The sequence below is a fragment of the Macaca nemestrina genome, chromosome 19 (genome assembly GCF_043159975.1).
Source record: "Macaca nemestrina isolate mMacNem1 chromosome 19, mMacNem.hap1, whole genome shotgun sequence".
NCBI lineage: Eukaryota > Metazoa > Chordata > Mammalia > Primates > Cercopithecidae > Macaca > Macaca nemestrina.
In genome coordinates this window covers 80,614,265-80,637,395 of record NC_092143.1, presented here as the reverse complement: position 1 = coordinate 80,637,395, position 23,131 = coordinate 80,614,265, and the positions used below count along the sequence as shown (strand labels likewise).

At 46.4% G+C, this 23,131-nt stretch overlaps 1 long non-coding RNA gene across 1 annotated transcript in view; it reads right to left on the bottom strand.

The window, feature by feature from the left end:
- Positions 1-22,580, bottom strand: part of LOC112426110 (uncharacterized) — a 47,428-nt gene extending 24,848 nt beyond the window's left edge. The window contains exons 1-2 of the long non-coding RNA XR_011617145.1: positions 22,187-22,580; positions 17,669-17,769 (exon numbers count right to left, since the gene is read on the bottom strand). This is a non-coding gene — a long non-coding RNA (uncharacterized lncRNA). The remainder of the gene's footprint in view (positions 1-17,668; positions 17,770-22,186) is intronic.
- Positions 22,581-23,131: the final 551 nt, after the last annotated feature.

The window sequence follows — 23,131 nt, the reverse complement described above, 5'->3', positions numbered from 1 at the left end:
TTTATCAGATCACGGTGGTGAAAATGAAGAATCAGGAACTAAAGAAAGTAAACAATAGGGAAGAGAAACACTCCTGTCATAAAATCAGTCTGTGTCTTTTAGACGATTTGTGGGAGGTGGGAAATTGAATTTTTCACATGCTCAGTGTGCAGATTTAAACTGTTGATACCTCTTTCGATGTCACAAGGTGGGGGACTTGGAGTATGTGAAAGCTGATGCTCTCCCCAGGGCCCGTGGAGAACAAATGCCCAGGCAGAAGGGCGTGCCTCGGGGAACTCCAGGAACATGCGGAGGATCCCTTGGCATGACTTTTGGATAAAGCCAACTCTTTGTGAACTCAAAGAGACTTGCTGGTTTCCGCAGAGCACGGCTGGCCCCCAAGGGTGTCTTCCTAGCAATGGCTTGCATCATGCTGTGATAAGGGCTTCTGTCACTCTACAGATGTGAAAGCTCTCCCCTAACTCAAACGTCAGCCAAACACCCCGAGCCACCCTGCAGGGTCAGCACCTCGGATGTGTGAGGAGTTGCCCCGGCTGGATCAACCAAATCAGGAAGAGACTTTGGCCGTTTCAAAACTAAACTTCTGGGCCGGGCGCGGTGGCTCACGCCTGTAATCCCAGCACTTTGGGAGGCCGAGGTGGGCGGATCACCTGAGGTCGGGAGTTTGAGACCAGCCTAACCAACACGGAGAAACCCCGTCCCTACTAAAAATACAAAACTAGCCGGGTGTGGTTGCGCATGCCTGTCATCCCAGCTACTCGGGAGGCTGAGGCAGGAGAATCGCTTGAACCTGGGAGGCGGAGGTTGCGGTGAGCCGAGATAGAGCCATTGCACTCCAGCCTGGGCAACAAGAGCAAGACTCCGTCTCAGAAAACAAAATAAAAATAAAAAAAATAAACTTCTCTGGCCACCTCAGTTCATTCGGCTGAAACAGACCGGGGTGAGTCTCAGTGTCTTCTTCTATTTGGCACCTTTAGCCTGGGGGACTCACACAGGTCAACCCTTCTGAACACATGAAAATCATTCCCATTTAGGCAACCTCAGTTTCTCTTTTATAATCCCCGCAAAGTCAATACAGACTTTCAGGCTAGATTCTACCCAGCTCCCACATTCAACACATCACTCACCTGGTGTGAAAGGAGTCCAGGTCAATATCTAGCTAATGCTGAATCTGCCCTATGACTAAGTCTTTTATGGGCTTGCTTCTTGTGAGCAGAAAACTAAACAGAAACTATTTGCAAAGCCCGGGGGCCTGAATGGGTGGTTCTCTCAGCAGGAGGTGGGGCCTCACCAAGCTTGGGACGGGGTTGTCAGCTCAGGCCCGTTTAGATTTCCCTGACGGCCACTGTCAGCCTTCTCCGGCTTTTGCACCAATTCTGTATTCCACTGACTGTAGCCTCCCAGTCTCCCGGCCTCAAATCACTTTGGGAAGTTCTACAAAGACTCATCTCTGTCCTGGGTCCTTGTTGTTATTTCCTGCATGAAAATGGGGGTAGAGGAAAAAAAGAGAGACTTTTGTTTTACTGTGTCAGGGTTTGTAAAGTGACACTTGAGTAAGTCTGTGGGGTTAGAGTTATTCAGAGCAAAGGCATACTGTGAAGGACGCATTTTACAACAGATTGGGTAACAAATCCTGGCCCTGTGTCTTCAGGGCTGATTTTTCACCTGAAACTAAGAGCTGCAGCTCCGCTTCCTCCTGGGCACCTCCACTTCAGTTCAACAAGCCCAAAGCCACCCTGACCACCTGCCTTCCTAGGGCCCCTCTCACTCCTACATGAGTCTGCCATTGGCCCAGTGCTTCAAACCCAGAGTCTGCCTCCTCTCCCATCAGTCACCCAATCTCACCAAGTCGGCTTCCCTCCTGCTGCTCACCCCTTTCCACCCTCCCACCACCCTGCTGCTGCCAGTGTGGATGGGCCCGTAACCTCTCCCCCTGCACTACAGTAACAGTCCCCTCGCAGGGGCCCCTGCTTCCAGTTCATCCCTCCAATCCTTGCTCCACACTGCAGTCAAGGGTGAGCTTTCTGAAGCAAAAACTCTTCTCAAGTCATTCCCTCCTTGCAGGGCTGCCAGGCCTGCAGCGAACATTGTCCAGTTTTCTAGGAGAGCAACTGAGTCAGGGGTGGGGATTCTGGAGGAGGCTGAGGTTTGAGAACTGTGAGTCAGCTCCAGACAAGCTGAGTTTGAAGTGGCTTGAATCATCCTGGAAAAAACGTCATATGGGAAGTAGATAATCTGTCTAAAGCTCGAAAGAGACGCAGCGGCTGGAGACGGGCCCTGGCAACACAGACCTTATTTCTGGCCCTGTCCTCCATGGACCCCGCTGTCCTGTACCACGCTGCAGACACACCGGCCTCCTTGCAGTTCCACACACCCTTCATGCCCTCGTCTCCTGGAGCTTTACAGATGGAGACCCACATTCGGAAACACTCTCTCCAGCCTTCTCACACACTTTGCCTGCCGATCCTCTACTTGTCCTTCAGGACTTGTTTTCAACAGCAACCAACAAGATGTGCTCCCAGAACACCTGCCCCTGCCCCCAGGGTCCCAGTGATCCTTCACGCCGAGATCAACTATTTCCTGTCTTCTCCCACCACTAGCCTCCAAGATCCGGGGTATGCGCTCAGTAAATATCTGTTAAGCAAAAGAATGACTAATTGTTTAATTATTTATCTACAGGATCAAGAAGTTCTGTAAGCCCCAGGAAAGATAAATATAAAGAAATGCACACCTAGACATATCATCATAAAACTGCAAAAAAAAAAAAAAAAAAAAAAGACAAAAAGCAGCCAGAGGAAAAAAGTTCAAGTACCTTCAAGTGAGCAGTAGATTGACAGCTAATGTTCCACAAAAAAACAAACAAAAAAACAACAGAAGGCAGCAAACAATGCGATGGTATGTACCTACAAAGGACAGAAGGAAATTAGCTGCCAACCTAGTAATACACTGTGCATGGGGAAAACATGCTTCAAGAATGAAAGTTAAAGAAAGAGGCCGGGCACGGTGGCTCACACCTGTAATTCCAACACTTTGGGAGGCCAAGGTGGGTGGATCACCTAAGGTCAGGAGTTCAAGACCAGCCTGGGCAACATGGTGAAATCCTGTCTCTACTAAAAATATAAAAATTAGCCAGGCCTGGTGGCTTGCAACTGTCATCCCAGCTACTTGGGAGGCTGAGGCAGCCTCCTGAGGCAGGAGAATCACTTGAACCTGGGAGGCGGAGGTTGCAGTGAGTTGAAATGACACCACTGCACTCCGACCTGGGCAATCATAGCGAGACTCCGTCTCAAAAAATAAATGAATACATAGAAAGTTAAAGCAAGACAATTCTATACCAATGGAAGCTAACATTTGCAAGTTGCAAGCTGACTCATACTAAGTGAAATCCTTACAGGCTTTCTTAGATGAAACGCCAGAGATCGTGTATACGGGCGCACAAAGTGAATGTTGGATGTATAAAATAGCACTTGTTTATATCTGAGCAGAAGGGAAGAGAGGCAGTTCTCTTTAGTCAGAAGAGATAGGCATTAGTTATGAAGATTGGAAAAGAAAGGGGAAAAGAAAAACGCATTTATTGAGAAATTACTATTTTCCAGATTTTTCTACCACCTGACTACTATTTCTAAGGGACGGGACTTCAGTTTCCAAGAGTTTTTAATACACTGTAACCTTACAAGACAAATTCCTACTAAATCCTACCGATTCTTAAACCCATTGATTCTACATGGAGGGAAAGTCAACCACAGGCCTCCCGGCCAGCCCTGAATCCCCAGTGGCGTTTTCTCTCCCCTTCCTTCCTCCTGGAGGAGGAGGCGGATCCCTTCCAGGGAGACTGGAAACTGAGAGGAGTCTGACTACTTGGTCTCCTGCTTTTCCTTGGATCTTGCAAGCTTTCTGCTCCACAATTTTTCATTTTTCATTTCTTCCCCAGTGTCAATATTCACAGTATATCTATCCACAGTGCCTTCACCGTAGGAGGGACCCTCACAGTCCCCTGTTTTCACTCTTTTCATAGAGCAGGAAACTTAGCCTCAGCGAGGTGAGTGCTTCAGGTCACTGATGAAGTTACTGTTAGGATCTAGGCTAATACCAATAACAGCTGTGGTTAGCTATTATGTGTCCGAGGTGCTTAATATGCATATCTCATTCATTCTCTCTCCACTGTGTAATCAGAATATGGTAGGTCATGCTGGAAACAACCATTAAATCTCAATGGCTTCACACCACAAAAGTTTATTTCCCACCCATGCAAAGTACCCTAGAGGTCTGGGTGACTCTCCACAGCTGCTATCCTTCATGGGATGGCTCAGGGATCCAGGCTTAGGGCACCTCCACGTCTCCTGAGCTCCCATCATTCCCATGGCAAGAGAAGAGAAAGGTGTAGACACGGCACCAGCAATAAAACACTTTTTGGTTAGCCTGAAGGAGTCACGTGGTCATGTATACTTCAGAGCGGTGGGAAAATGGCTTCCTTAAAGTCTAGGAGCTAAGGGGCTGCAAGGCAGTTCTCCAGTCCAGGATGACCCAGTGTTGATGCTGACTTTAATCATCTTGACATTCAGCATTCTGAAGGTATTGTCCCTAAATTATTGCCAACACCACTAAAAAATAAAATACATTTTTATGAAAAAACTCACTAATACCTACAAGTTTATAAACCTGAAATCTATCCTTGACTCCTCTCTCTCTCTCCCCTTCACTACACACATCTGATTCACGAAAACACCACCCCATCTCCTGAGTCCTCTGGAGTGTGTCCCCTTCCCCTGCTGTAGCCGCCCTGGCCAGGCCCTCTCTCCTGGACTCATCACCTGCCCTGATCCCGGCTGCAGGTCTAGGTCCATTCTCTACACTGACTCCAGATTGGTCTTTCTGAATACCTGAGTTGGTTACATCCCCTCTTATGCCCTCCCTGACTTCCCACAGCCTCCGAGATGAAACCCCACACAGCACAAAGGTGCCCCATGAGCTGGCTCTTTTCTTCCTCTACCCTCATCATCACCTTCCCATCCCCGCCCTCGCCATGCCTCGGCATCCCAGACACTTGTTACCCAAACCCCAATGCTCGGAGAAACACATTCCCTCACATTCACATGCCTGCCCCGGGTCCCACCTGCCTGGTGAGCTCCTGCTCATTAAGTAAGCGGCAGCTCAAAGTTCCCTCCGTGGAGCCAGCGCCACCCTCTCCCCATCTCCTGCTTTATCTGAAGACCTGAGTCCTATTCAATAAAGCATCCTTGGGGTCTAGCTGAGTATTTTACAATACTTATTGGCAGAATAACAAATGAATACTAACTCTTCCGCTTGGCAATCAGAGGCTGTGTCCCCAAGAATATGGGTCTTTAACAGGTGTTAATAAAATAGTCATAAAAAGTTAATAAATATTAGTCATAACACCTAATAAAAATAGGTGTTAATAAAAATAGCACCATGCATATGGTGCTTATCTTTTGCCAGGTACTAGTCTAAGCGCACTGGCATGTACTAACTCATTTAATCCTCCTAACAGCCCCGAAGGGAAGCACTGGTCATTCTCCCTCTGTTCTGAATGAGGAAACTAAGCACTGATTGGCAAAAGTGACTTGCTCCAGGTTACACTGCTAGTAAGTGGCCAAGCTGAGATATTACCTCATGCATTTCACCTTCCTGGCTCTAGGAAGAGTCAGGGTCTGTGCTCTGATGGCCTCTCAGGGTCCACAGAGAAGAACCTCTGCTGGAGGCACTCCATGTTCCACACTGCACCTTAGCCTGTACTTGTCTCCTGGAAACAGGGGCTGGTGAGTGCCCTCCAAGTCATGTGCTATTCCCTCTAAACCCAGAAGGGACAATGGTGGTGTATTTGGCTATAGAAGACTGTCTTACCCTATCAACTCTTAGGTTAACCATAGGGCATGCCAAGGAGATATTTAAAGTTCCCGAGAAGGCTGGGCGCCGTGGCTCATGCCTATAATCCCAGAACTTTGGAAGGCTGAGGTGGGTGGATCACTTGAGGTCAGGAGTTCGAGACCAGCCTGGCCAACATGGTGAAAACCCGTCTCTACTAAAAATACAAAAATTAGCTAGGCGTGGTGGCACGCATCTGTAGTCTCAGCTACTAGGGAGGCTGAGGCAGGAGAATCGCTTGAACCAGGGAGGCAGAGATTGCAGTGAGCCAAGATAGCGCCACTGCACTCCAGCCTGGGCAACAGAGCAAGACTCTGTCTCAATAAATAAATAAATAAAAATAAAGTTCACAAGAAAAGGATTCAGCCTCCATCTAGTAATAATAACTAACACTGGAGTAATAACTATGCAGCAGAGAGTCCTCTGAGGACGTACATGCATTAATTCACATAATCTTTACAAAAACTGCTCAGGAGTAGTTGCTACTGCTCGCCCCATTTCAGTGGTAAAGGAGATAATTCAGATAACACATGACCTTACCCAAGGTCACCTTGTTACTAGTGGAGGGCCTTGACTACAAGTCGTACAGATTCTTGGCATTTTGAACAGAGAATTGGACAAAACACACAAAGCAATGTAAAAATGAAGCAATGAAAGCAGATTTATTGAAACAAAAGTACACTCTACAGAGTGGGTGCAGGTGCAAGTGAGCCCCTCAAGAGTGCTGGTTACAGAATTTTCTGGGAAACCTCCAGAGGTTTCCCATTGGTTACTTGGTTACACTCTATGCAAACGAAGACTTAGGCCCACGATCAGTCTGATTGGTTGCAGGAGAGAATCAATCAAAGGTACCTTCCAGTTTTCATCTGACTTGCAGTGGAAATGGGGGTGGTTGCAAAGGGAGTACCTCTGATCCTTTTGTTACCTGGGTGTGGAGGGGTGAGGTTTTACCTTTTGATTCAGTTCTAGGAAGTCAGCGTGAATCATCCTTAGGTTCCCTGCCTCCAGACTCTATTTTCCCGCCTCAGCTTGACACCTTACTAGGAAGCCAGGGATTCCAACCCAGACATTAGGCTGCAGAGGGTGCAGGTGGAATCTGGCCTCTCCAGGACATTGGGCTGGATCACTGGTGGCTGCCTGTGGGCCACTTTTCAGATCCAGTGAGGCCACACTTTCTGGCTCACCATCTGGGCCTTAGAGCATCCATTCTCCTTTCCATTTGAAGCTCAGAGATTTGTGGGCCTTATACCTCCTCCAGTCAGTCATGTCCCAGCTTCTCTATGCATACACTCCGTAGGCAATCAGTCCCCCTTGTTATAAAGCAAACCAAGTCTGCATTATCTGATTACTTACATTGGGCCCATTCAGATGGCCTTTCCAGGGATTACTGGTCGAAGAGGCTAGCTGTCTTCCTAAGGTCATCAGAAATAAGGCTGGAGATCGAGAGTTACCCCAGCCTGTATCCAAGGAACCACCTCTAGTCCATTTATGCCAAACTGATATGATTTGAAAGGATCTGTCAAAGCACACATTTGGTTTTCATTAACTGGCTCCCTAGAATGGAGGAGTGAGTCAGGGGCAAGTCCTTCACTGGGTACTTACCCCATGGGTTAGAACTCCCCAGCTTTCCTTTAACTGGGAAGGGTGGCATCTGGAAATAGTCCACTCTGCATTTTATTAGAACACTCAGTCACCTTGTTAAAGGCCCCAGAAAGACAGGGAGAGTGGATGGTAGTTATCGGGCCCATCCACATTGATCCCGGGCCATCTGTATCCATCTTAATATGCCATCCTGGCCCTTAATACAGCTGATGACTAAACAGACTTGAAATGAATTTTAACACTGTTTTCCAGCACTTATGGAAGATATGAATCATAATCCTATTTTCTTGTTGTTATCTCTGGCCAAGTAGATATAGAAGAAACCAGTTATGTCAAATAACCCCCAAGTTTTCATGATCTTTTGGGAAACATGACTAACAGTAGTTAGAACCATGTGCTTTTTCTCTAACAAGAGATGATCAGGTGATGCTGGGATGCCCTTGAGCACCCAAGGTAAAATGGGAAACAGAAAATGGGAATCACAGCACCTCAGTTACACTTTAACACAGAAGCAAGTCTAATTTCTTATTCCTCTTAACCCATAATGTCACATCAAATCGTAAGTTAGAAATAATATGAACGTGGGCTACTACCTCTCACGGTCACAAAAGAATATAGGAGACTGGATCGTTTTCCATAAAGTACCACCCCTGCCTCGAGACATGACAATTTCTGTTTTAGGACTACTTTGTTCACATTTGTTTTGGGAACAGGTAGAAGAGAAAGAAGCTTCCGAAAAGAGAGCTATCCCTTCAATAAGTGGAGTTACTATAAAAATCCTCTAGAGGGAGTGTCTCTTCTCAGGTATTTAGAGGCAAGAGCCTCTCCTTGGGAGTCCCCACATTCTTTATCTTGCCAGCCCGCATCTTCATACACAAAGCGAGCCTGTCTGCCAAGCCTTCCCGCTGGATATGGAGAATGGTAAAAGAGGATATTGGCAGGACTTGGACAAACATCATTGTAATATTTTTTTGTTAAAGCTCACCAATAGGTGTGGTTAGTTAACTCACCTCTAGATTCAGAGGCACACAAAAAGTTCATTATGCAAAACATATTGATACGGAAGTGGGGGAAGGGAAGTGCTGGGTAGAGAAGGGCTGTCCCTGGCTAGGGCTCCGCCCCCCCGACCTACGTGATGACAGGCATTTCCTGCCCAAATGTTTCATTTCCCAAGACCACCCTGGCCTGTCACGCCCCCATCCTGGGCCTATAAAAACCTGAGACCCTAGCTGGCAGACACAGCAACGACTGGACATCGTGAGAAGCGCATCGGCGGAAAGAGACACAAGCGGCTGATCGTTGCCTGGTTGTGGAGAGCCCACCAGCAGAAGAGCCACTGGCGGGCTGGCAGGCCATTGACTGGTGGAAGGACGTGTAGTTTGGACGGAGCAGTCAGAGAAGAGCTAGAAGAGCTGGGCCGCTGAGCAGCCCGACTCCAGGGGAAAACCATCTACCTTCTGCCTCTCCCATCTGCTGAGAGCCACTTCTACTCAATAAAACCTTGCACTTATTCTCTAAAGTCACATATGATCGCATTCTTCCGGTACACCAAGGCAAGAAACCATGAGATACAGAAATCCCTCTGTCCTTGTTATAAGGAAGTCTAATGGAGCTGATTACCCCAAGCCAACTACAGAGGGCAACCTAAAATAGCACCTGTAACACACGCCCACTGGGGCTTCAGCTGTAAACATTCACCCCTAGACACTGGGGTGGGGTCGGAGTCCCACAGTCTGCCTGTCTGTATGCTCTCCTAGAGGTCTGAGCAGCCAGGCACTGCAGAAGCGAGCCACATCACCACCGCATGCCCTGTGAGGGGGACAAGGGAACCGGCCCCGTTTCAATAAAAGATACATCTTTTACCATATTTTGTTTTGCAAGCAATCTTGATTTCACTCTAATAATTATAGGAAGGTGTTTTGGAAGAACCAGTAGTTTTAAGTGCCATCATATGGTAGAAGAAAGATATTTGGTCTTTGTCTCCAGTTGCTGGCACAGAGCTCTAAGCCCCTTGGAGTTTCCTGTGTGGTAGGAGTGTCTTCTGTTATTCAAGAACCCCTTTCCCTCACACGGGTGTTTATGCTGAGGAGGTGACTTAGGGTGGGGACCCTAGATAGCTTCAGGATAAAGCTGGTGGCCAGAAAGACCATGTGATCAGAGGGATGGGACTTTCAGCCCCATCCACCAACCTCCCACAAGAGGAGTGGGGCTGAAGATTAACCTCTGTCAAGCTCTTGAGCAACGGAGGTTTGATGAGCGTTTAGGTTGATGAACGTCTTCAGGCACTGTGGGGGTGGCACACCCACAGGACATGGAGGCTCTGAGACCGTTCCCCAATCCTTGCCCACTGCATCTCTTTGGCTGTTCATCCGTACCCTTTGCAATACACACACACACACACACACACATATCCCAGAAATCACTGCTGCCATCTGTCCTGCTCACGGTGAATTGTATGGCTCCCTGACCTATTGCTGTGTCTTCTATTTCAGGCATCAGGCAAGAGCCTACCAAAGAGTTTGTGAGTTTTTAAAAAGGTTTTGACTTCAAGCGACAAGGTCAGCAATAGAACATTCTCACACCATTAGGATCCTTACTGGTTAAAAGCCTTACAGTGATATTCAGAAGTCACCTTTCAGAAGAAACCAACCAACAGCAAATGAAATCAGATGTCTTCTTTGAGGAGAGCCCTGGGAGGCAGGTGGATTGATGGTAAATGGTCAACTTTGCAACAGATACAAGAGGGTGGATTTTGTCTGATAATCAGCAAGCCTGTATTTTCAAAACCAGATCAATCGCTCAACATTCCACGTCTCATGTGAGACTGTATCCTGGATGTGGCATAAGCTCACTAGCAAGTGTATCTTCCCCCCACTTCCTCTTTCCGGGATGAATTCCTACTTTATGTAGACCAACCCAAGAGTCATCGGGGGACCCCCAGAGCTGAAACAACCAGACCTTTCATCTGAGAAAATACATCCCAATCTCTTCTATGAAAATTATATAGATCCAAAATGCTTTTTTTTTTAAATTACATTTTGTACTTTTTCACCAGTTGGAATATACTTTACACCTTTCCTAAATGGCTTGAACAGTTGATTTTTTTAAAATTTAAAACAATAGTACTAAAATTGAATTTTAAAATTAAAGATGAAAGAAAATAAGAAAAACTGGTCAAAGCAAAGCCTGCGTTGGAAGCAGTCTACCAGAAAATCCTGCAGCGTTGTTCAGGCGTCTCAAACCCCACTCTGCTTATGTCAAACCAGAGGAATGGAATCCTTTACACAACTAGCAGATTTTGATTCCATTCACGCAAAAAAAAAATGGCCAGCACTGACTCCGGAATGCGTCCCTCCCAGGGCAGCAGCCCTACGTAGGGGGCCTCTAAACATCCTTTAATAAGGCCCTGCCCCAGGGGGAGTGAAAGGGCAGAGGGTGGGGTGGCCCCTGGGCCGCAGCGGGAGAGTCTGGCCCAGTTCACGCCGCCTGGAGCCAGCAGGTGACCTCACCCAGCGTGGCTCCGGCCTTTTAACGTTTTCATTAAAGAGGCCATTTTTCACCGGGACATCTATGAGGAGAGAGGACAAGAAGGCCCATTCTTTCAGGTTGCCAAGGACGCTCTGCAGAGCGCGTGGGGGCCGCGGCGGAGCGGGCGGGGCGGCAGCAGCTGCCGGGGAGAGGCCAGCGCGCCCCAGGGACAGGTGTGGGCGGCCCGGCCGGCCCGAGGGACTGCCCTGCGCGGCTCCTCCAGACCCCGCCCTTGCGCATGCGGGGAGCAGGGGAGCCGGGGAGCCGGGGCTGGCTCGAAACCTGCCCGGACAAGGGGCTGCTATTGAGGGGCAGCGTGGGGGCGCTAGGGCGGCAGGTGCGCCCCAGACAGCGCTTCACCCCGCAGTAAATTCCATAATTACAGGTCACCGAGTGGGCGCCCCTTTGAAGTGAGAGACTTTCTTGTTGTTCCTGCAGCGGATACAATTTGGCTGAGATATCAAATGCAGATAGTAAAAATTTAATTAACAAATCAAAGCCTTTATCTGCAGTTTTCAGAACTGTGGCCAACAGTTTTCTTCCATCTCAAGAGCTCCAGTCAGACGAAGAGAAGAAAACAGCGCCTTTGTAGCACATAAAACGGACTCTCCCTGATGATCGCTCTCACAGATAAGGCTTCCAGTGACTGCAAGAGGCTTGGAGGCCCCTGCCATGGCTGCGTGTTTGAAAGCCCTTTGACGCGGGGGCCCTGGTTAACCCTTTATCTTCAGAACTCAGGATGACTCTCACAAGCCAGGCTGGGAGAGAAGAGGAGCCCCTTGTGTGGGGTTACATCCCCGGGACCAAACAAAAGTAAACAACCCAGATCTTCTTTTTAGGTACCTAATGTGGACTCAGTTTCATGAGAGACACAGAGATCAAGTTATACTAGGTTGGTGCAAAAGTGACTGCGGTTTTTTTCCATTAAAAGTAGTGGCTAATATTACAGCTGCCATCCACTTAATGGCAGACTCAAAAGGGTTAAGAATGTGTCCAGACTCCTAATGCAGACAAAACTCTCATGAACAAAGCAAGAGGAAATTATGCAGGCAACATGTAATTAACATCCAATCAGAACACCAGAATCCAAATGTGTGGGCATCTGTACTACATACATACCTACCCTTGTTTAAAACTATCAAGATGCCATCTGACTATGATTAAAGGTGGTTTTATTTTCATTTTTTGTGCTTAGCTCTAGTTTTCAGGGTTCCTGAAATTAACATGTGTGAAATGTATAATAACAAATTACTACATCAGTTAATGGCGCTCCTGAGGACAGAGAACAAGCGCAGGGGTGGCTCCCAGTGCTGGCCAGCATGTGGTTTGGATTGGCTGGACTAGACTAGGTTGAATGGGATGGACCAAGAAGGGATAAAGTTCTCTCAAGGCTGTAGGCCTAGGGTAGGAAGGGAGCCGCCCAAAAGGAGAATGCAAAGATCAGGAAGCCAACTGGAGGAAGTGTCTGCAACGTCACCAAGGCAGGAATGACGCTTGGCCAGAGGAAATGAGGAATCTCTCCTTCATATCACCCCATTTCCCTATTTCCAGGGGAATGTGCATACGCTGGAGGATTCTAACATTGTCCCGTAGTCAACTGCTGTGTGTCAAGTGGACCCCATGAACTGGGCAAAAGTGGAAGAGATAAGGAAGCCCAAAGGGAAGAGAGGAGGCCCCTAAAACCTGAGGCATGAGAGCAGCAAATCTATTCATCAAATTTGATAGGAAGCCTATCTCACAGGCTATAATTTCAACATGAGGCTTTTTGGGGGGTGGTGATGGGGAGACACAGGCAGGCTGAGGACTAATCAAAGTTAAAATGGCCAATCCAGAGGTACCTTGGCACCGTGGGGCCAAGAATGTGACACTCAGAGCGCAGGGCCCAGGGTGCTGAGTGGAAGCCAGAACATCCACTAAGAGGGAAGAAGAGCAGGTGCTGCCCCCGCTCGGTGGTCTCTGGGATATTCCTGCATCCTAACCTGTCACTTCAGAAAGGCAAAGAAATATGGGAACCAGGGAGACAGATGGAGAAAGGGAAGCATCACCAAATACGTTTCATCCTTACCGAGTCTTGGAAACGTGACCCCTGTCTGGGAACGTTTCAGCGTTGCAAAGCCATCTTGTGCAGCTTGTCCCCGGAAGTGAAGTGCCTGACTACTTACGACCACTGTACCAGAGGCCAGTGGAGGGACCTTACTTCGAGAAGGTTGGGAGCAGCTGACCAAGAGTTCCCACCCAACTGCATTCTGTAACTATAAACGCCACATTTACCATCAAACCCCTGGGCGGTTTCCGTTCTAGCTGCTTGAATGTTCCATTTCTAAGCATGAATATCATCTAAGATGCATTTGACAATTAAAGCTATTTAAAGCTATTGATTGCTGTCACTCGTTCAGGTGATCATCTTACTGGAAAAGCAAGCTAATACCCCTGTGACACTGTCAGGATGAGTGCAGGTCATAAGTGAATCTCTAAGAAGATGCTGTCACGTTTATTACATCCCACGGTTTCAAAACATATTTCCTCCCTGAGGTTCAAAGAGAAAAAAAATTTTAAGAGCTTTGAAAACAACAGAATTGCAGGCCTTCATTTATTTTTACAATTCACTGGGTCTGTAATGTATTAAACATGAGAGGCTCCTCTAGGCCGGCCTGTTTTTAATAAGTGTGGCTTGCTAATTCCCCTGCATTTGCTTAATGAACATGAGAGCTGCAGAGCAGAATCAGATCTAGGATATTCTTGAACCACATGCAGCTAAACACATGCTCACTTAGGTGTCTGATGAATGCAAAGCTGACATTTAGGGTACACCCTGAGGGAGATGTCCAAAATTACAGATGTTCCTATTAATTTATTAATGCAATTAATTAGTCAACAAATAGTTATTAACTATAGTTACTATTTATTGGGAACTTGTTATGGGCCAAGCCTATGCTAAAACGTTGTTTAATCATCACCGAATTCCTGAGAAGCAGGAACCATTATCTCTACTTTCCCAAGGCACGATAACAATCAGAGACAAGATTTGACTCCAGACCTGTTTTACCACAAAGCCTCTGCTCTAAATCAGTCTCATACTGATTTAGAGCCACGAAATTACAGGGAAATTCCCTGTTGGAGAATATAAAACCATATATCCATGGCCCCTACCTGCTTGCTATAAGTTTATGGTATCTTCATGTACTAGGGCATACACATAAACTGTTAACCAGTGACTCGGGACAGCCTGTCAGCTCCCAGTGATGGCAAGGAAAGTAAATGCTGTAGCATTCAAGGGTGCGTGTGATCCTGTCCTGGAGTTACCAAGAATGTTTCCAAAGGGGAAGATCATGAACAGGCTTTCTGGTAGTGGTTTTGGGAGAGGGAGACTTGCAGGCAGCCCAGGCTAATGTTTTTTCACAAATTCTGAGTAGGCTAGAAGGTGAGAGCAGTCAGTCTAAAAGCACCTTTGCATGTGTTTGCAAAATCAAAGGAGAAGAGATTCATTTCCATGGGCACTGTAGTAGCTAACATGATTTAAATCTATGATAACACAGATTTTTCACATAGTTAGATAACATAGTATTTAACACAGTTTATATCTATGGTGACAAGCCTATAATAAAGCTAGTAATACTACCACCAACCACACTGTGATAAGTCTTTTGCAATTATCTCATTCTATATTCAAACAAGCCTAAATTCCTGTCACATCCTCATTTAACAGATGAGAAAACTGAGGCCGGAAGAGGTAGGCCAGTGGCTCATGTTCACACAGCCACTCAACGGCAGAGCTAGAGTAAAACCCGCTCTCTCTGATGCCAGCATGTCACTTCAGCACCTGGCTCTCCAGGTAGTAACATAGGAAGACGTGGATAATGATCCGAACTGACTCCAAAAAGAGATTCTTGGAAGTTGCACTGTGGAAGCAAAGAAGCAGCTTGTACTGGGAGTCAAGGAAACCCATAAGGGTGGAGAGGGAATGAAGTGAGAGATGGCATCCCCCAGAGGTGAAGAGCTGTCATTTCCCTTTCTCCAAAAGAAGCTCATCTGGCAAATAATCTCCATGCCAAGGACACAGCTAAGAGTGTGTCCATGTGGCCCAGGACAAGGCCCAGGACAAGGCCCAGACCCTCACCCTGAGTAACATGAGCAGCCACAGAGTGGGATCTGGCTGGCCTGTGGAATTTGGGATTGCAGGTGCAAACACTCACTTGATATTGACAGCATGTCATTTCCTCCCTGGGAGGCCCATATATAATAAGAGGCTGTGCATGGTCATATTGCCATGGTCTGGTACCCTTAGTAGAAAGTGGATGTGAGAATGCCCTAAGAGAAGGTCACTCGCTCTACAATTGACTTTTAGTTTGGCCAACATTGCAAAGGCTCAGCCAGCTGTGAGGGGTCATCAGCTGCTGGCCAGGCAGTCACTCGGCAGAGCAGGGTCTCTCAGGCTGAGATCAGGGCTTCAGGACAGGACCATGCCCTGAGGCCTGGAGCTACCAGGAGTCCTGCTGCACTCCAGCTCCTCTTCCTGCTGCCTCCACATCTACTTTTCATCCCTGTCGAGGATCTGCCCTCCCCTTCCTCAGTCCTGCAAAGCCAGCCTCAGAGGTGATGCAGAAAACATGGCCTCAAGGAAGAGCCTGGACCAGGTGGCAGGGTCCCAGGTTCAAGCCTTGGCTTTGCCCAAAACCTACTGTGTGCTCTTGGGCAAATCACATATATATATAAACCCTGCTTGAAGGACACTACGAGCCCCCAGAACAAGGAGGATTTGCCTGTCCAGAAGAAGAGGGAAGCCAACAACGAGGAACCCTGGGCTTGGCGGCCATTGTTCCCCATGGGACAGAATCCCAAAACCTAGAGCAGCGACTGAGGAGGAGCAGAGTGGAGCTTTCTGCAGACTCACCACGCTAGAGGGGCAAGATTTGGAGTTTGGGGCTCAGCAAAAAGAAGAGTCCCTGACAAATAGTCGAAAGAGTTCAGGTTCTCATGAGAATCCTGAAGGCTCCCCTAGGAATGAGTGAACCAGAGATGGACCAGCCCTCACAGGACAGAAGTCTAGCCTCGCCCTTGAATAGTCCCAACCCCTGGTTGGGTTCAGATGACCAGAGCCTTCCAGAAGCACAAGTGCATCCTTCAGGGACAAAGAATGAACCCCAGTCAGTAACATGAGGTGTTGGAGTGAACAAAGAGCAGTGAGTATGTGGGTGAATAGAACTGAATGCTAACTATCCCATACAGTTACCATGTCCTGGAGGGTTCTAAATATATGTAAAATTAAAGCACATGTAGCAATAGCACAAAAGGAGGAAGGGAGGGAAATGGAGTTAAACTGTTCTAAGGTCTCTTCATTCAGAAAGCGGTGAAAGAACTAATTTTATTAGACTTAAGAGAGTCAAGGAAAGATATTATAATTTCTATGATAATCACTAAAAGAACTGTAAAAAGAGGGTATAACTAACAAACTAATATGAGAGAGGAATGAATTTTTTAAATAACTAACCTAAAAAGCACAAAAAGAAGGGAAAAGGAATGTAGACAGGGTGGAGGGGTGCAATGAGAAAACAATAAAATAATAAACTTTAGTAATTACAATAAATGTAAATGAATATTGCAATTAAAAGACAAAGGTTATCAGACTGTAGTGGAAAAAACTAACTGAGGCTTACTAGAGTCATACCTCAAATATAAGAGTAAAGGAAGTTTGAAAGGATGGGAAAAAATATAGCACGCAAAATAACCAAAGAAAAGATGGTCTAGCTATATACTACTATCAGATACTTTAAGGCAGAAAACATTCCTAGAGACAAAGAATAACACCTCATCATTATTTATCTAATAGAAAATAATAATTTTACCACTTCCTTGACAATGTGTCAGTAAGGAATGAGCCAAGCCATAGAATGGGAGAAGCTTTTCGTCGTACATCTATCTGACAAAGGACTCTCAAAATCAGAGTAAAGAGAGAATTCTTATAAGAAAAAATAAGATAGTACAATTTCTTAATGGGCAAAATTTAAACAGGCACTTTATAAAAAAGGATATCCAAATGGTCAACAGACCTACAAAAAGTGCTCAATTATATTAGTCATCAAGGAAATCTCAAATTAAAGCACAATGGAATGAGGGTTCACACCCCACATAATAGCTAAAATTTAAAAGACAGCACCAAGTGTTGGCAAGGATGTGGCACAAATGGAGTTCTCATAACCGTGGTGAATATATATATTGGTATAAACTCTCTAAGAGCTATTCAACAGTATATACCAAAGGTGGCCATACACCTACCTCACGACCAAGCAATTGCCCTCTTAGGTATACAGCCAACAGAAATATGGACACATGTGCACCATAGACATGCTCACAGCAACTTTACTCATAATATTCCAAAAGAGAGAGCAATCAAAATGCCCATTAATTTTAGAATGGATAAAATGGTGTCTACAGTATGTCGCATGATGGAATTCTTTATAAATAAATAATGAAATGACATGAAAATGAAAGAACTTCCGTAATCGGCAGCAACCTTGCTAAACCCCAACACCACACAGGAATCACACAAACAGGATGCTGAGCAAAGGACACCAGACACAAAAGAACACCCACTGTATGGTCCCATTTATATAACGTTTAAAAACAGAACAAATGGATTTATGGAAGTAGAACTCACGCTTGTGGTTGCCTTGGGAGAAGGGGTAGTGGTTCAGGGGACACCAGGAGGCTCCTGGAAGGTTCCGTTTCTTGATCTGGGAGCTGGTTACATGGATGAGTCTGTAAGAAATCATCAGGCAGTACACATATTATCTGTGCACTTTTCTGTCTGGATGTTACTCTTCCACTTAAACACAATGTTTGTTTTTAGTTAGTAAGTCTATAATGATATCGCAACAGGCAGAATCTCTGAAATTCTGAGTCTTTCTCAGAATCTGTGTGAGCAACAAGCTAACTGGGATTGAACTTTCTTTCCTAGGCAACAGACATTCAGGAATTCCACCCTCCCAGCCACCCCCCAGCCTCCTCTTTTCAGTTTGGTCTGTGAGGAGCCAGTTTCTGTGTTGCCAATGCCCAGGCCAAGGCAGGGTCCTGGGGCAGCAGATCCGTCCCAGGCTGAGGAACATGCAGGGGTCAGTGGCCAAAGACTGGGACTTTGGGGCCAGCCCTACCCTATTTGTGTTGCCAAAATCACATTTTCTAATAAATGAAGCATTAATTTGATTGAGTTGCAACAGGCATGGATTAGGAAAATAACAATAGTGATTGTACCTGTTGGCAGAGTGTGCAGTGGCATTGGTATTCTTACACCACTTGCTGGCATTTGTTTCCTAAAGGAACAGCCAGTGAATGACCTCACGCCACTGAGCTGTGGACGGCATCAAGTTTGTTTTGAATCTCTGGCTGGCCAGGCCTGATGTGGCCCAGACAACAGGACAACCTGATTCTCTAAAACCAAATTGGCTGCTTTCCAGGTCTCAGAGTGAGGCTCTGGGGCCACACATGTCCTGCCTTCCTCCCCAGTGGCTCGCTGGGCAACCTGGTCTCTGACACTCAGTGAAATGTGTTGCTCCAGGAAGTTATCCTGTTGAGGATGCCCGAGACCAGCAAGTTGAAGACGCATGGGGGAGCAGAGGAAATGCAGGACCCCTCAGTTATGGGGACCTAGGCCCTGGCTTTCGGGGTGGGGGCAGTTAGAGCAGGAGGACTTTCTACAACCAAGGAGGGAAGAGTTGTGAAGGGAGCAGGGGGTTGATCAAGGAAGCAGCAAAAGGCAGAATGGAAGAGAGCTGAGCCAGGCATGGGAGGCTAGATGTGGGCTGGCAAAAGCAGCAAAGGGAGGTTGCAGAGCTGCGAATCAACCAGCTAATAAGCCATGTGCTATGCGAGCCTGCAGCCTCTCTGTCTTCCGCATGATCCGCAAATCAGTAATAAAGCTCTGGTTCAGCCGGGCAGGGGGGCTCACGCCTGTAATCCCAACACTTTTGGGAGGCCAAGGCAGGCAGATCACTTGAGGTCAGAAGTTTGAGACCAGCCTGGCCAACATGGTGAAACCCTGTCTATACTGAAAATTACAAAACTTAGCTGGGTGTTGTGGCAGGCCCTTGTAATCCCAGCTACTTGGGAGACTGAGGCAGGAGAGTCGCTTGAAACCTGAGTTTCAGTGAGCTGATATTGAGCCACCGCATTCCAGTCTGGGCAACAGAATGAGACTCCGTCTCAAAAAAAAAGAAAAAAAAAAAAAAAAGGCTCTGGCTCACTGGGCCCTGTGTCATTGATGCCTGGAAAGAGAAGGGAGATACAGATTTGGGTTGAGCAGCCAGAGAGGAGATGAAGCAACGGCCTCCCAGTGAAGGGTGGAGAAAGAGAATCCTGTCCATGTGGGATGGTGGAGCAATGGTGGCTGTGGAGGGAGAGGAGCCACGGGCCGGCAAGCTGGGCCGGGGGCAATAGACAAGCAGATGGCCAAGGCTCGGTGAGCCTGCCAGGCCACAGTCACACAGCAAAAGAAAGAAGCGACCACTGCACAGGCATGGCCGGAATTAAGGAGAAAACATACAAGAAGCGCTAACACAATGGCAGACTGTGATTATTATCTTGTTCCTTGAAAAAGTCTCCTTTTTTTCCCTTTTCTACCAAGTCCCAGATGACTGAGGAGCTGTCTTTCTTAATGTGCCCAGGGACAAGCTGGCCTCCCCTAACCTCTGTGCCCAGCCCTGCTCCTTCAGTAGGGCCCTATTTGTACCTCTGCAGTCTGCATTCAGACCTGGCCAGATTCTCCCCCGAGCCTAAGGCCTCTGCCGTGCAAGGAGAGCTGTGATTGTGAGGTTTGGTTATAGAATTAAAACGGTTAAGGGGGGCGTCGGAGCCAGAGGAAGTTTTGTCATTCAGGGCAATGCCTAATTAAGATGAGTAATCAGGAAACCTGCGAGAAAGGCGGTTTTCTTTCCGCAGTGCATCCTCAAGCCTTAGAGAGTTTGACGTCTTTTATTCCATCACCACTTTCTATTTCAACACTGCTCAACAAAGCATCCATAAAACTCAGAATATCCTCAGGTAGAGGCAAACCCTCCCCCTAGCCCTGGTCAATCTGGTTTTGTACTTTTCAGAAACCAGTTCTGTTCCCTAGATCAATACTTTATTAGATCGAAATCCACAGATGAAAAGCGTTGGCCGGGTTGTGTTGTTGCCTGCCAGGAAATCTGTGAAAACTATTTTCATCTTTGCTAAGAGGTAAAATATTTATGTCTTTAATAAGTACGGTGACTGACTGAGACGTCAGTGTGCTTATAAATCTCTACGGCAGAAGTGTGAGTGCACACACTTCTTACATAAAAGGAACTGGAGGCCTCACAAGTACCACTCTCTGGGCCCTCCCTAGCCTAAGGGGTAAAAGAGCCGTGACCACCAGTGACCACCAGCTTCCAAACAAGCCTGCCTCTTCGGTCAGGCCTCTCTTGTTAAGGTGAACACCAGCTTTTCACCATCCTATGATAGCTCTGGCTGTGTCAGACAAGAAAGTGGCAGCTGTAGCTCTCAGTTTCTTCCTGCGGGTAAACTAAGTGGTGGGGACTCAAGCTGGGGGATCAAGGGTGATCACCAGGCCTGAGTGTCAAGGACGGAGCTGATGGCATGTCAGGCTGTGATACCGGCTCCAGGTGCCCATCCGATGTTGGGGCATCCCCCAGGGCATTTCTGAACCCCTCGTACCAATTATAGCACTGTTCAAACACACACACCCAAACATGATTGTTCAGCTGACAGGTTACGATAAAGCAGTCATCTGACCATAACCACTAAACCACTCAGTGTAGGGAGCTCAGATTACAGGCACTGTGAAATCTGAAAAATTCTTGAAGGACCCAGGACACTTTCACCAGCCAATCTCCCTTCTTTACTGCACAGTTAAGAGCAATGGGAAAGAAAACATGTGTTGGCACAGAAACAGTTATGTGACCCAAATACCACAGGCTCAGCTCTGCAGACCACATCCGGGGTCACACGAGAAGTACATGGGACAGAGGGTGCTGAGGCTACTCGAGATACTTCTCTGCCGTGGAACAGTACATAAACACAGTTTACTAAAGAATGCATCGATGTCTACAATTATTTAGGAGACAGCAAAGTTGCAAAGCACTCTGGAAGAATTTTTGGCACTCAGTGTCTGCTCCACATGTGTGAGCACATCATCTTTCTGCAAAAGGCTTGGGTAAACCTAACAAAGCCTTGCAGTCCCCTGATTTATATAGAGGAGCCTTTACGCGGGCCTCCGTCCACACCCGGAAGTTAATCCTGCGACCTCTTATATGCTCTGGAGTGGAGTGAAGGGGTGATACAAAATAAACCCCACGCCAAACACACGCCTACTCTCCGAGAGTACACTAACACAGACCCTTCCATCGGCGGATCCTTCTGTGTCACACATATAGCAATGGTGCATGTTTCCACATGACCCTGGGGAATTTCATGTGCAAGTTTTTGATTGAAAATGTTTAGGGGAAGTTTTCAACATGGAAATACTACTAAAATATTCTCAAATGATACATAAGTCCAAAACGAAGTTATTGAAGAGTTTAATCAACTTGCGGGGTTTTTTTGTTTTTATTTATTTTATTTTTAAGTGACATAATAGTTGTATATATTTATGGGATGCAGTGAGATGTTATATGTATATATTGTAGAATGATTAAATCAGGCCAGTTAACATATCCATTGCCTCACATATTTATTTATGGTGAGACTATTTAAAATCTAGCATGTTAGCAATTTTGAAATATACATTATTATTGACTGCAGTCCCCATGCTATGCAATACATCACTAGAACATATTCCTCCTGTCTAACTAAAACTTTGTACTCTCTGACCAACATCTCCCCTTTCCCTGTCCACCTTCCACTTGGCCTTCTGCTCTCTGCTTCTATGAGTTTGACTGTTTTAGATTCCACGTATAAGTGATGTCATGCAGTATTTTTCTGTCTGGACTTAACTTATTTATTTAGCCTGTTGTCTTCCAAGTCTCAAATGAAAGAATTTCCTTCTTTTTTATGGCTTTATCCATCCATCTGTTGATGAACACAGGTTGATTCAATATCTTGGCTATTGTGATTAATGCTGTATCTGAGTCCATTTAGTGTTGCTATAAAGGGATACCTGAAGCTGGGTAATTTATACAGAAAAGAGGTTCACTAGGCTCACCATTCTGTAAGCTGTACAAGAAGCATGGTGCCAGCACGGCTTGGCTCCTGGTGAGGGCCTCAGGCTGCTTCCACTCAGGGCAGAAAACGAAAGGGAGCTGAGCATGCAGAGATCACATGGAGAGAGAGGCAGAAAGGCAGGGTGCGGTGGGAGCAGCAAGACTGGTTCAACAACCAGCTCCTGTGGGAACCAACAGAGTGAGAACTCACACTTGGGAATTGCATTAATCTATTCATGAGGGATGCACTCCCATGACCCAAATCCCTCCCAGGAGGCCCCACCTCCAATACTGGGGATCAGATTTCAACATGAGGCTTAGTTGTGTCAAACATGCAAACCATAGCATGCTGCAATGAACACGGGAGTGTAGATCTCTATGAGACACTGATTTCAGTTCCTTTGGATACATACCCAAAAGTAGGATTGCTAGGTCACATGGTAATTCTATTTTTAGTGTTTTGGGAACCCCCATATTGTTTTCCACAATGGCGACACTAATTTACATTCCCAACAACTGTATCTAAGGATTCCTTTGTCTCTGCATCCTCAATAGCTGTTGTAACATGTGATATCTTCTTATGGTTCTAGTTTGCATTTCCCTGATAATTAGTGATGTTGAAAGTATTTATATATCTGCTGACTATTTGTGTGTCCTCTTTAGAAAAATGTCTATTTGGGTCCTTTGCCCACTTTTAGTCATTGTTATTTGCTATCTTGGTACTGAGTTAAGTTCTTTATATATCTTAGCTATTACCCTCCTCTCAGATATGCAAATGTATTTCCTCAAGGCATGGGTTGTCTCTTCACACTATTAATTGTTTCCTTTGCTGTTCAGAAACATTTTAGTTGAATGTAATCCCATTGATCTCTTTTTGCTTTTCTTACCTAGGCTTTGTGGGTTATATCCAAGAAATCATTGCTCAGACCAACGTCACAGAGCTTTTC